General features: G+C 43.8%; 2 non-coding genes across 2 annotated transcripts; both read left to right on the forward strand.

Annotated features, from left to right (window-relative positions):
- Positions 1 to 6,320: 6,320 nt before the first annotated feature.
- On the forward strand, positions 6,321 to 6,394 carry trnai-aau (transfer RNA isoleucine (anticodon AAU)). The gene has a single exon. It is a non-coding gene; the product is annotated as a tRNA-Ile (tRNA).
- Positions 6,395 to 8,611: 2,217 nt separating this feature from the next.
- On the forward strand, positions 8,612 to 8,685 carry trnai-aau (transfer RNA isoleucine (anticodon AAU)). The gene has a single exon. It is a non-coding gene; the product is annotated as a tRNA-Ile (tRNA).
- The last annotated feature ends 3,725 nt before the right edge of the window (positions 8,686 to 12,410 follow it).

A 12,410-nucleotide genomic window follows, 5' to 3' on the forward strand; every position in this document is an offset into this window, starting at 1 on the left:
GAACCTTGTCAAATGCTGTGCTGAAGTCCATGTAGACAACGTTGACTGCTCTGCCTTCATCTATCTCTTGGCCAACTTCTCAAAGATTCAATCCAGTTTGTGAAACATGGTTTCCCACTCACAAAGCCATGCCGACTATCTCTAATCATTGCTTGCCTTTCTAAATATACGTAGCTCTTTTCCCTCAGAATCTCCACCAACAACTTACCCAGTACTGGGCTCACGGGGTTGTAATTTCCTGGTGTTTCCCTGCAACCCTTAAGTGATGAAACAGCATTAGCTGCCCTGCAGTCTTCCGGTAACTCATTGTGTCTGTTGATAATATAAATATTTCTGTTAGGGACATTGCAATCTCTTCCCTAGCTTCCCACAATATTCTAGGATAGATCTAATGAGCTCCTGAGGATTGATCTACCTTTAATTATTTTAAGATTCTTGCACTTTTTCTTCTCTGTTGAAGATTAGTGGGCGGCACGGTGGCACAGTGGTTAGAGACTGCTGCCTCACAGCCCCAGAGACACGGGTTTCATTCCCGCCTCAGTGGACGAACTCTGTGGAGTTTGCACGATGTCTGCGTGGGTTTCCTCTGGGTGCTCCGGTTTCCTCCCACAGTCCTAAGACGTGCGGGCCAGGTGAATTGGCCATGCTAAATTGTTAGGTGTAGGGGTACGTGTGGATTGCGCTTCGGTGGGTTGGTGTGGACTTGTTTGGCCGAAGGGCCTGTTTCCACACTGCAAGTAATCTAATCGAATCTCGCTATCTAGTTCCCGAGTTCCCATGTCTTTCTACACAGTAAATTCTGACAACACTACTTTGTCTAATTTCTCACTTACCTCCTGATAGTTAAGGTGCCCTATTCTCTATCAAGTTACTCCTTAGCACTTATTGAAACTTGTGTAAAGGTTTCTGAAAATTTAAGTAAACCATATCCTCGGCACAGCCACTCCTACACCCGTATCTATTCTTCCATTTATACTCACACCAATAAAAATACAATCCAACAGGCTCAAAACCACATTCTCTTTTTATTAACTGCGTTTCTAAGGTTCCAGTTATTGTATATTGACATATCCGTTCTGACACATTCCAGCTCCCGACTGACTGGACTCAGCTATCTGTAAAAATAATAGGGTAGGTATGGTAGGGGATTTTAACTTTCCAACATTGACTGGGACTGCCAACGTGTTAAAGGTTTAGATGGAGAGGAATTTCTTAAGTGAAACAAGACAATTTTCTGATTCAGTATGTGGATATACCTACTACAGAAGGTGCAAAACTTGCCGACTCTTAGGAAATAAGGCAGGGCAGGTGAGTAAGGTGTCAGTGGGGGAGCACTTTGGGGCCAGCGACCATAATTCTATTTGCTTTAAAACAGTGATGGAAGAGGACAGACCAGATCTAAAAGTTGATGTTCTAAGTTGGATAAAGGCCAATTTTGGCGATATTAGGCAAGAACTTTTGAAAATTGATTGGAGGCAGATGTTCGCGGGTAAAGGGACGGCTGGAAAATGGGAAGCCTTCAGAAATGAGATAAAAGAGTCCAGAGAAAGTATGTTCATGTCAGAGTGAAAGGGAAGGCTGGTAAGTATAGGGAATTCTGAATGACTGAAGAAATTGAGTGATTGGTTCAGAAAAAAGAAGGAAGCACATGTCAGGTATAGGCAGGATAGATCGAGTGAATCCTGAGTAGAGTATAAAGTAAGTAGGAGTATACATAAGGGGAATTCAGGAGGGCAAAAGGCGGACATGAGATAGGTCTGACAAATAGAATTAAGGAGAATGCAAAGGTTTTTACAAATATATTAAGGAAAAAAGGGTAACAAGGGATAGAATAGGGCCCCACAAAGATCAGCAAGGCGGCCTTTGTGTGGAGCCGCAGAAAATGGGGGAGACACTAAATGAATATTTTGCATCAGTATTTACTGTCGAAAAGCATATAGAAGATATAGACTGCACGGAAATAAATGGTGACATCTTGCAAAACGTTCAGATTACAAGGGAGGAAGTGCTGGATGTCTTGAAACTGTTAAAGGCGAATAAATCCCCAGCAAATGATCAGGTGTACCCGATAACTCTGTGGGAAGCTAGAGAGGTGATTGCTAGGTCTCTTGCCGAGCTATTTGTATCATCAGTAGTCACAGATGAGGTGCCAGAAAACTGGAGGTTGGCAAAAGTGGTGCCACTGTTTAAGCAGGGTGGTAAAGACAAGCCAGGGAACTATAGACCGCTGAGCCTGAACTCAGTGGTGGGCACGTTGTTGGAGGGAATCCTGAGGGACAAGATACACATGTATTTGGAAAGGCAAGGCCTGATTAGGAATAGTCGACATGGCTTTGTGCGTGGGAAATCATGTCTCACAAACTTGATTGAGTTATTTGAAGAAGTAACAAAGAGGATTGAGGAGGGCAGAGTGATAGATGTGATCTATATGGACTTCGGTGAGGCATTCGACAAGGTTCCCCATGAGAGCCTGATAAGCAAGATGGAATACAGGGAGAACTAGACATTTGGATACAGAGCTGGCTCAAAGGTAAAAGACAGAGAGTGGTGGTGGAGGGATGTTTTTCAGACTGGAGGCCTGTGACCAGTGCAGAGCCACAAGGATCACTGTTGGGCCCTCTACTTTTTGTCATTTATATTAATGATTTGGATGCGAGCTTAAGAGATATAGTTAGTAAGTTCACAGATGACACCAAAATTGGAGGTGTAGTGAATAGCGAAGAGGGTTACAACAAGTTCTGGACCAGATGGGCCAATGGACTAAGGAAAGATGGAGTTTAATTCAAATAAATGGGAGGTGCTGCATTTTGGGAAAGCAAATCTTAGCAGTCCTTCTACTTTTAATGCCAAGGTCCTAGGGGGTGTTGCTGAACAAAGACACCTTGGAGTGCAAGTTCATAGCTCCTTTAAAGTAGAGTCGCAGGTAGATAGGATAGTGAAGGCGGCATTTGGTATGCTTTGCTTTATTAGTCAGAGTATTGAGTACAGGAGTTGGGAGGTCATGTTGCGGCTGTACAGGTCATTGGTTAGGCCACTGTTGGAATATTTTGTGCGCTTCCGGTCTCCTTCCAATCAGCAAGATTTTGTGAAACTTGAAAGGGTTCACAAAGATTTACAAGAATGTTGCCAGAGTTGGAGGATTTGAGCTATACGGAGAAGCTGAACAGGCTGGGGCAGTTTTCCCTGGAGCTTCAGAGGCTGAGGGGTGACCTGACAGAGGTTTACCAAATTATGAGGGGCATGGATAGGATAAATAGACAAAAGTCTTTTTCCTTGGGGTCAGGGAGTCCAGAACGAGAGGGCATAGACTTAGTTTGAGAGGGGAAAGATAGAAAACAGACCTAAGGGGCAACTTTTCACGCAGAGGATGGTACGTGTATGGAGAGAGCTGACAGAGGAAGTGGTGGAGAATGGTACAACTGCAACATTTAAGAGACATTCGGATGGGAACATGAATGGGAAGGGTTTGGAGGAATATGGGCTGGCTGCTTGCAGGGGGGATTAGATTGGCTCGGAATATCTGGTAGGCATGGACGGGTTGGCCGGAAGGGTCTATTTCCGTGCTGTACATCTCTATGACTCTATCACTCATGGAGGTTATAGAAATAAATTGTGTGGTCGCGTCTGGAGGAAATTAAAGACATAAAGGTTTGTAGTTCCCGAAGGAAATTACATCATTCGGGACCAACATAGTTTACAGAGACTGTGTGTGTTTTAGAGACAGGAAGAGTTCATAGTCATCATTAGAAATGCAGAAACTAATTTATGAGAACAGCAGGGTTACTCTGCTTTGTGTGCAGCAGTTTATCAGCAGCACATAACCCTGACTCCAAAGGTCTGTGAGTTTCCAGAAGCACAGTGAGTGATCAGAGCAAATGGTTAGCTCGAGTGTGCGCGTTCGGAAAAGTCAATGCTGTTTTTTTGTTGAAAAGTTTTGCAACGAAATGAAAAACCTCAGACGAGCGTGCGATCGATAACAAATCAGAAAATGAATAGCCGCCGTGATTGTGCACATGCGCAATGTAGGCATTTGCTTTCGGTGCGAGGCAGCGTGGATAGGTTAGCTCAGCCAGTTAGAGCGTGGTGCTAATAACGCCAAAGTCGTGGGTTCAATCCCCACACTGCCCATGTGAAGCGTTCGTGTTGTGTGCTACCCTGTTCCAAGGTTCGTCGTGGCTTTCAATTTCACTGCCTGCAAAAACTTGTCACATGATCGATTCAGATGTGTATTCATCCGACCATTGCTGTCTTGGAACCGCAACTCGTTGGTCCCATGCCGGATCTCAGCTGCGTTGCTGTATTTCCAAACAAAGTGAACCACAAAATCACCAAGCAGAAAGCCTCACCGGTGCAAAAAAACATTTGACAGGGTTAGACGAACAACTCGATCGCCGTACCCGTGATGACTCTTGGATGTTGGCTGCAGCAAATCAATCAGTCTCAATTGCTTTCACAAAGAAATGCAAAACATGAAATGTATGCAGTATTAAGTTGACCTGGCACAGTCTCGGAGGAGGACCAGAGTTCAGGCTTCAATTCAAATCAAAGATTCGTTCATGTTATTCTCCTGGATCTCTGTTACTACTTTTCACGCGACTTCCAGAGGGAATTCATTCGCTTGTTCACCTCTTATGCATCGACACGGGAGTTATCATGTCCCCAGCAATTTCACAGAGCCATTAATAGAAGCAAATTACAGCAGATGCTGGAATCTGAAACCAGAAGAGAAAATGTTGGAAACTCTAAGCAGGTCTGGCACCATCTGCAAGTAGAGAAAAGAGCTGACGTTTCGAGTATAACTGACCCTTTGTTAAAGATAAAAAAAAAATGGGGAGAATTAGGGAGCTATTTACACCATGCTGAGAGAAGGTGAGTCAAGGCTCCAGATGGAAAGGTGATAATGACAGAACACGGAGAGATTAAAGGGAGATTAGGAGCTGCGAATGACCAAGGCTGAAGCCAGTGTTATGTTTCAAAATATGTGGGGGATGTGTGAAACAGAGACAAAATGGAAAACTGGGGAGAAGCGTAGCAAAGCGGGAAGAGGAGAGGAAGAAGAGTGGGAAGCGACATAAAGAGAGACAATCAAGAAATAAGAGGTACAGAACAGTGAAAAAACACAAATAAAAAAGGTAATTAAAATAATTGAAAGTAAAATTATCTGAAATTGTTTGAATTTAACAACTTCGACAATTTTTCTTCATTATTTTATTCATCTTTTTTATCATTTTACCTGCAATATCATAGAGCCAATAGATATGGACAGCACTGAAAACACAGTTTTTGATCGAACTCGTCCATTGCGAACAGATATCCTCAGCTGATCCAGCCGCGATTGCATGCACTTGACCTAAGTCTCTCTAAAGCCTTCCTATTCAAATACACGTCCAAATTCCTTAAAACAATTGGAATTGTACCAGTCATCACCAGCTTGTCTGGCAATTTATTGCAGGCACGCACCGACCTCTGCGTGAAGACATTGCTCCATATTGCCTTTCGAATTCTCACTCGAACACAACAGACGTATACCCTCTCGTTCTGCACTGCCCCACCTGAGCGAAAGGAACTTATGTACTTACCCGATTCATGCCCCTCATGATTGAAAAACCTTCATAAGATCAGCTCCCAGCCTCTGACGCGCCAGGCAAAATAGTGAGAGAGCGTTCAGCATGTAAACGTTTGCACCTTTTCAATTTTCAAATGTAGGATGTAGCATGCTGTCTGAAGCAGTCATCTTAGCAGCTGATCTGTCGCTGACAAACGCTGCTGGAAGGCGTGATAACTTGCTAAATATGCTGTCAAACGAAGATTGCAAAAGCAACATGAGTCATTGAGGAAAACGTGCAATTGAGTTCTGCGCTGTTGCTGACTCTAAAGCAACTGCGTCCTTCGGGAGCAGAAAGAATCCCACTGCTAGATTACAATTCAAATGCATTTGGCATAAGGTTCGCAGCAGTTTATCAGAAGCACATAACCCTGACTCCAAAAGGTCTGTGAGTTTCCATAAGCACAGTGAGCGATCGTTGAAGGTACGTTTCAACCAGATGATATTTGTCAACATGACAAGCTGCAGCTGAGCTGGTAACTTGGCGATTGAAATTGCATGCGTCCGAAAATTGTGCTTAATTTTGGATATCAGAGCAAATGGTTAGCTCGAGTGTGCGCATTCGGAAAAGTCAATTTTTTTTTGTTAAAAAGCTTTGCAACGGAAGGAAATACTTCAGACGATCGTGCGATCGATTGCAAATCAGAAAACGAATAGCCGCCGTGGTTGTGAGCGCAGGCAATATAAGCCTTTGTTTTGACGCGCGGCCTACGTAGGTCGGTTAGCTCAGCTGGTTAGAGCGTGGTGCTAATAACGCCAAGGTCGTGGGTTTAATCCCCCCACTGACCATGTGCAGCGCTCGTCTCGTCAGCTGTGCTGTGTCACGGTTTCTCGTGGCTTTTGCTTTCACTGTCTGCAAGAACTTGTCACATGATCGATTCAGATGTGTATTCATTCGAAAGCCGACCATCGCTGTCATGGAACATCAACTCGTTGGTCCTATGCCGGATCTCAGCTGCGTTGCTGTATTTCCAAACAAAGTGCACCACGAAACCACAAAATAACCAAGCAGAAAGCCTCACCAGCGCAATAAAACATTTGACAGGAATAGACGCACAACTCGATCACCGTACCCATGATGACTTGTGGATGTTGTCTGCAGCAAATCAATCAGTCTCAATTGTTTTCACAAAGAAATGCAAAACATGAAATATATAAAGTATTAAGTCGACCTGGCACAGTCTCGGAGGAGAACCAGAGTCCAGGCTTCAATTCACTTCAAAGAATCGTTCAACTCATTTTCCTGGATCTCTGTTACTACAGTTCCCGCGACTTCCAGAGGGAATTCATTCGCTTGCTCACCTCTCATGCATCGACACTGGAGTCATCATATCTCCAGCAATATCACAGAGTCATTAATAAAAGCAAATTACTGCAGATGCTGGAATTCGAAACCAAAAGAGAAAATGCTGGAAAATGTCAGCAGGTCTGGCACCATCTGCAAGGAGAGAAAAGAGTTGACGTTTCGAGTCTAACTGACCCTTTGGCAAACATTTTGAAAAAAGGGGATATTTACAGAGCTATTAACACCAGGCTGAGAGTAGGTGAGTCAAGGCTCCAGATGCAAAGGTGATAATGACAACGCATGGAGAGATTAAAGGCAGATTTGGAGCCGCGTTTGTCCAAGGCTGAAGCCAGTGTTACGTGACAAAATATGTGGGGGATGTGTGAAACAGAGACAAAATGGAAAACAGGGGAGAAGCGTAGCAAAGCTGGAAGAGGAGAGGAAAAATGTATTGACAGAGTGGGAAGCGACAGAAAGAGAGACAATCAAGAAATAAGAGGTACAGAACAGTGAGAAAAACGCAAATAAAAAAGGTAAGTAAAATTATTGAAATAAAATTATCTGAAGTTGTTTGAATTTAACAACTTCAGACAATTTTGCTTCATTATTTTATTCATCTCTTTTATCATTTCACCTGCAATATCATAGAGCCATTAGATATGGACAGCACTGAAAACACAATCTTCGGTCTGGCTCTTCCATTCCGAACAGATATCCTCAACTGATCCAGCCACGATTGCATGCACTTGACCCATGTCTCTCTAAACCCTTCCTATTCAAATACACATCCAAATTCCTTAAAAGTATTGGAATTGTAACAGCCATCACCAGCTCGTCTGGCAACTTATTGCAGACACTCACCACCCCTTGCGTGACGCCGTTGCTCCTCACTGCCTGTCGAATTCTCACCCTCCCACACCAGATTTATACCCTCTCGTGCTGCACTGCCCCACCTGAGCGAAACGAACTTATCTATTTACCTGAAAAATGCCCCTCATGATTGAAAAACCTCCATAAGGTCAGCTCCCAGCCTCTGACGCGCCAGGCAAAATAGTGAGAGAGTGTTCAGCCTGTAAGCGTTTGCACCTTTTCCATTTTCAAATGTAGGATGTAGCATGCTGTCTGAAGCAGTCATCTTAGCAGCTGATCTGTCGCTGACAAACGCTGCTGGAAGGCGTGATAACTTGCTAAATATGCTGTCAAACGAAGATTGCAAAAGCAACATGAGTCATTGAGCAAAACGTGCAATTGAGTTCTGCGCTGTTGCTGACTCTAAAGCAACTGCGTCCTTCGGGAGCAGAAAGAATCCCACAGTTGGGTTACGAATTCCAATGCATTTGGCATAAGGTTCGCAGCAGTTTATCAGCAGCACATAACCCTGACTCCAAAGGTCTGTGAGTTTCCATAAGCACAGTGAGCGATCGTTGAAGGTACGTTTCAACCAGATGATATTTGTCAACATGACAAGCTGCAGCTGAGCTGGTGGCATTGCGATTGAAATTGCATGCGTCCGAACATTGTGCTTAATTTTGGATATCAGAGCAAATGGTTAGCTCGAGTGTGCGCGTTCGGAAAAGTCAATGTTTTTTTGTTAAAAAACTTTGCAGCGGAAGGAAATACTTCAGACGATCGTGCGATCGATTGCAAATCAGAAAACGAATAGCCGCCGTGGTTGTGAGCGCAGGCAATATAAGCCTTTGTTTTGACGAAAAGGCTACGTAGGTCGGTTAGCTCAGCTGGTTAGAGCGTGGTGCTAATAACGCCAAGGTCGTGGGTACAATCCCCACACTGACCATGTGCAGCGCTCGTCTCGTCAGCTGTGCTGTGTCAAGGTTTGTCGTGGTTTTTGCTTTCACCGTCTGCAGGAACTTATCACATGATCAATTCAGATGTGTATTCATTTGAAAGCCGGCCATCGCTATCATGGAACATCAACTCGTTGGTCCAATGCCGGATCTCAGCTGCGTTGCTGTATTTCCAAACAATGTGTCCCACAAAATCACCAAGCAGAAAGCCTTACCGGCGCAATAAAACATTTGACAGGGATAGACGCACAACTCGATCACCGTACCCATGATGACTTGTGGATGTTGTCTGCAGCAAATCAATCAGTCTCAATTGTTTTCACAAAGAAATGCAAAACATGAAATATAAAGTATTAAGTCGACCTGGCACAGTCTCGGAGGAGAACCAGAGTCCAGGCTTCAATTCACTTCAAAGATTCGTTCAACTCATTTTCCTGGATCTCTGTTACTACATTTCCCGCGACTTCCAGAGGGAATTCATTCGCTTGCTCACCTCTCATGCATCGACACTGGAGTCATCATATCCCCAGCAATATCACAGAGTCATTAATAAAAGCAAATTACTGCAGATGCTGGAATTCGAAACCAAAAGAGAAAATGCTGGAAAATGTCAGCAGGTCTGGCACCATCTGCAAGGAGAGAAAAGAGTTGACGTTTCGGTTCTAACTGACCCTTTGGTAAAGATTTTGAAAAAAGGGGAGATTTACAGAGCTATTAACACCAGGCTGAGAGTAGGTGAGTCAAGGCTCCAGATGCAAAGGTGATAATGACAGTGCACGGAGAGATTAAAGGGAGATTAGGAGCAGCGAATGACCAAGGCTGAAGCCAGTGTTACGTGACAAAATATGTGGGGGATGGGTGAAGCAGACTAAATGGAAAACAGGGGAGAAGCGTAGCAAAGCAGGAAGAGGAGAGGAAAAATGTATTGACAGAGTGTGAAGTGACAGAAAGAGAAACAATCAAGATATCAGAGGTACAGAACAGTGAAAAACTTACAAATAACAAAGGAAAATAAAATAATTGAAAGAAAATTATCTGAAGTTGTTTGGATTTAACAACTTCAGACAACTTTACTTCATTATTTGATTCATCTTTTTGATCATTTCACCTGCAATATCATAGAGCCATTAGATATGGACAGCACTGAAAACAACGTCTTCGGTCGAAATCGTCCATTCCAAACAGATATCCTGAACTGATCCAGCCGCGATTGCATGCACTTGACCCATGTCTCTCTAAACCCTTCCTATTCAAATACACGTCCAAGTTCCGAAAAATTATTGGAATTGTACCAGCCATCACCAGCTCGTCTGGCAACTTATTGCAGACACGCACCATCTTCTGTGTGAAGCCTTTGCTCCTCACTGCCTTTCGAATTCTCACCCTCCCACAACAGATTTATTGCCTCTCGTTCTGCACTGCCCCACCTGAGCGAAAGGAACTTATGTACTTACCCGATTCATGCTCCTCATGATTGAAAAACCTCCATAACATCAGCTCCCAGCCTCTGACGCGCCAGGCAAAATAGTGAGAGAGTGTTCAGCCTGTAAACGTTTGCACCTTTTCCATTTTCAAATGTAGGATATAACATGCTGTCTGAAGCAATCATTTTAGCAGCTGATCTGTCGCTGACAAACGCTGCAGTAAGGCGTTATAACTTGCTAAATATGCTGTTAACCGAAGATTGAAAAAGCAACATGAGTCATTGAGCAAAACGTGTAATTGAATTCTGCGCTGTTGCTGACTCTAAAGCAACTGTGTCCTTCCAGAGCAGAAAGAATTCCACTGTTAGATTACAATTCACATGCATTTGGCAAAAGGTTCGCAGCAGTTTATCAGCAGCACATAACCCTGACTCCAAAGGTCTGTGAGTTTCCAGAAGCACAGTGAGCGATCGTTGAAGGTACGTTTCTCCAGACGATATTTGTCAACATGACAAGCTGCAGGTGAGCTGGTGGCATTGCGATTGAATCTGCATGCGTCCGGACATTGTGCTTAAGTTTGGATATCAGAGCAAATGGTTAGCTCGAGTGTGCGCGTTCGGAAAAGTAAATGCTTTTTATGTTGAATAGCTTTGCAACGAAAGGAAATACTTCGGACTATCGTGCGATCGATAAAAAAAATCAGAAAATGAATAGCCGCTGTTGTTGTGAGCACCGACAATAGAGGCATTTGCTTTTGTCCGGCGGCTCAGTTGGTTAGTTAGCTCAGCCGGTTCGAGGGTGGTGCTAATTGGGCCACGGACGTGGGTTCCGGCCCCACACTGACTATGTGAGCCGCTCGTGTCGTTATCTGCGCTGTGTCAATGTTCGTCGTGGGTTTTACTTTCACCGTCTGCAAGAACTTGTCACATGATCGATTCAGATGTGTATTCATTCGAAAGCCGACCATCGCTGTCATGGAACATCAACTCGTTGGTCCTATGCCGGATGTCAGCTGCGTTGCTGTATTTCCAAACAACGTGAACCACAAAATCACCAAGCAGAAAGCCTCTCCAGCACAATAAAACATTTGACAGGGATAGACGCATGACACGATCGCCGTACCCATGATGACTGCTGAATGTTGTCTGCAGCAAATCAATCAGTCTCAATTGTTTTCACAAAGAAATGCAAAACATGAAATATAAAGTATTAAGTCGACCTGGCACAGTCTCGGAGGAGAACCAGAGTTCAGGCTTCAATTCAAATCAAAGATTCGTTCATCTTATTTTCCTGGATCTCTGTCACTACTTTTCACGTGACTTCCAGAGGGAAATCTTTCGCTTGTTCAACTCTCATGCATCGACACTGGAGTTATCATATCCCCAGCAATATCATAGAGCCATTAATAAAAGCAAATAACAGCAGATGCTGGAATCTGAAACCAAAAGAGAAAATGCTGGAAAATCTCAGCAGGTCTGGGACCATCTGCAAGGAGAGAAAAGAGCTGACGTTTCGAGTCTAACTGACTCATTGTTAAAGATTAAAAAAGGGGAGACTGAGGGAGCGATTTACACCAGGCTGACAGAAGGTCAGTCAAGGCTCCAGATGCAAAGGTGGTAATGACAATGCATGGAGAGATTAAAGGCAGATTTGGAGCCGCGTTTGACCAAGGCTGAAGCCAGTGTTACGTGACAAAATATGTGGGGGATGGGTGTAGCAGAGACAAAATGGAAAACAGGGGAGAAGCGTAGCAAAGCTGGAAGAGGAGAGGAAAAATGTATTGACAGAGTGAGAAGCGACAGAGAGACAATCAAGAAATAAGAGGTACAGAACAGTGAAAAATAATACAAATAACAAAAGGTAAATAAAATAATTGAAATAAAATTATCTGAAGTTGCTTGAATTTAACAACTTCAGACAATTTTACTTCATTATTTTATTCATGTTTTTTATTATTTCACCTGCAATGTCATAGAGCCATTAGATATGGACAGCACTGTAAACAACGTCTTCGGACGAACTCGTCCATTCCGAAAAGATATCCTCAACTGATCAAGCCGCGATTGCATGCACTTGACCCACGTCTCTCTCAACCATTCCTATTCAAATACACGTCCAAATTCCTTAAAAGTATTGGAAATGTACCAGTCATCACCAGCTCGTCTCGCAACTTATTGCAGACACGCACCATCCTCTGCGTGAAGCCGTTGCTCCTCACTGCCTTTCGAATTCTCACCCGCCCACAACAGATGTATACCCTCTCGTTCTGCACTGCCCCACCTGAGCGAAAG

The sequence above is a fragment of the Hemiscyllium ocellatum genome, chromosome 21 (genome assembly GCF_020745735.1).
Source record: "Hemiscyllium ocellatum isolate sHemOce1 chromosome 21, sHemOce1.pat.X.cur, whole genome shotgun sequence".
Classification (NCBI taxonomy): domain Eukaryota; kingdom Metazoa; phylum Chordata; class Chondrichthyes; order Orectolobiformes; family Hemiscylliidae; genus Hemiscyllium; species Hemiscyllium ocellatum.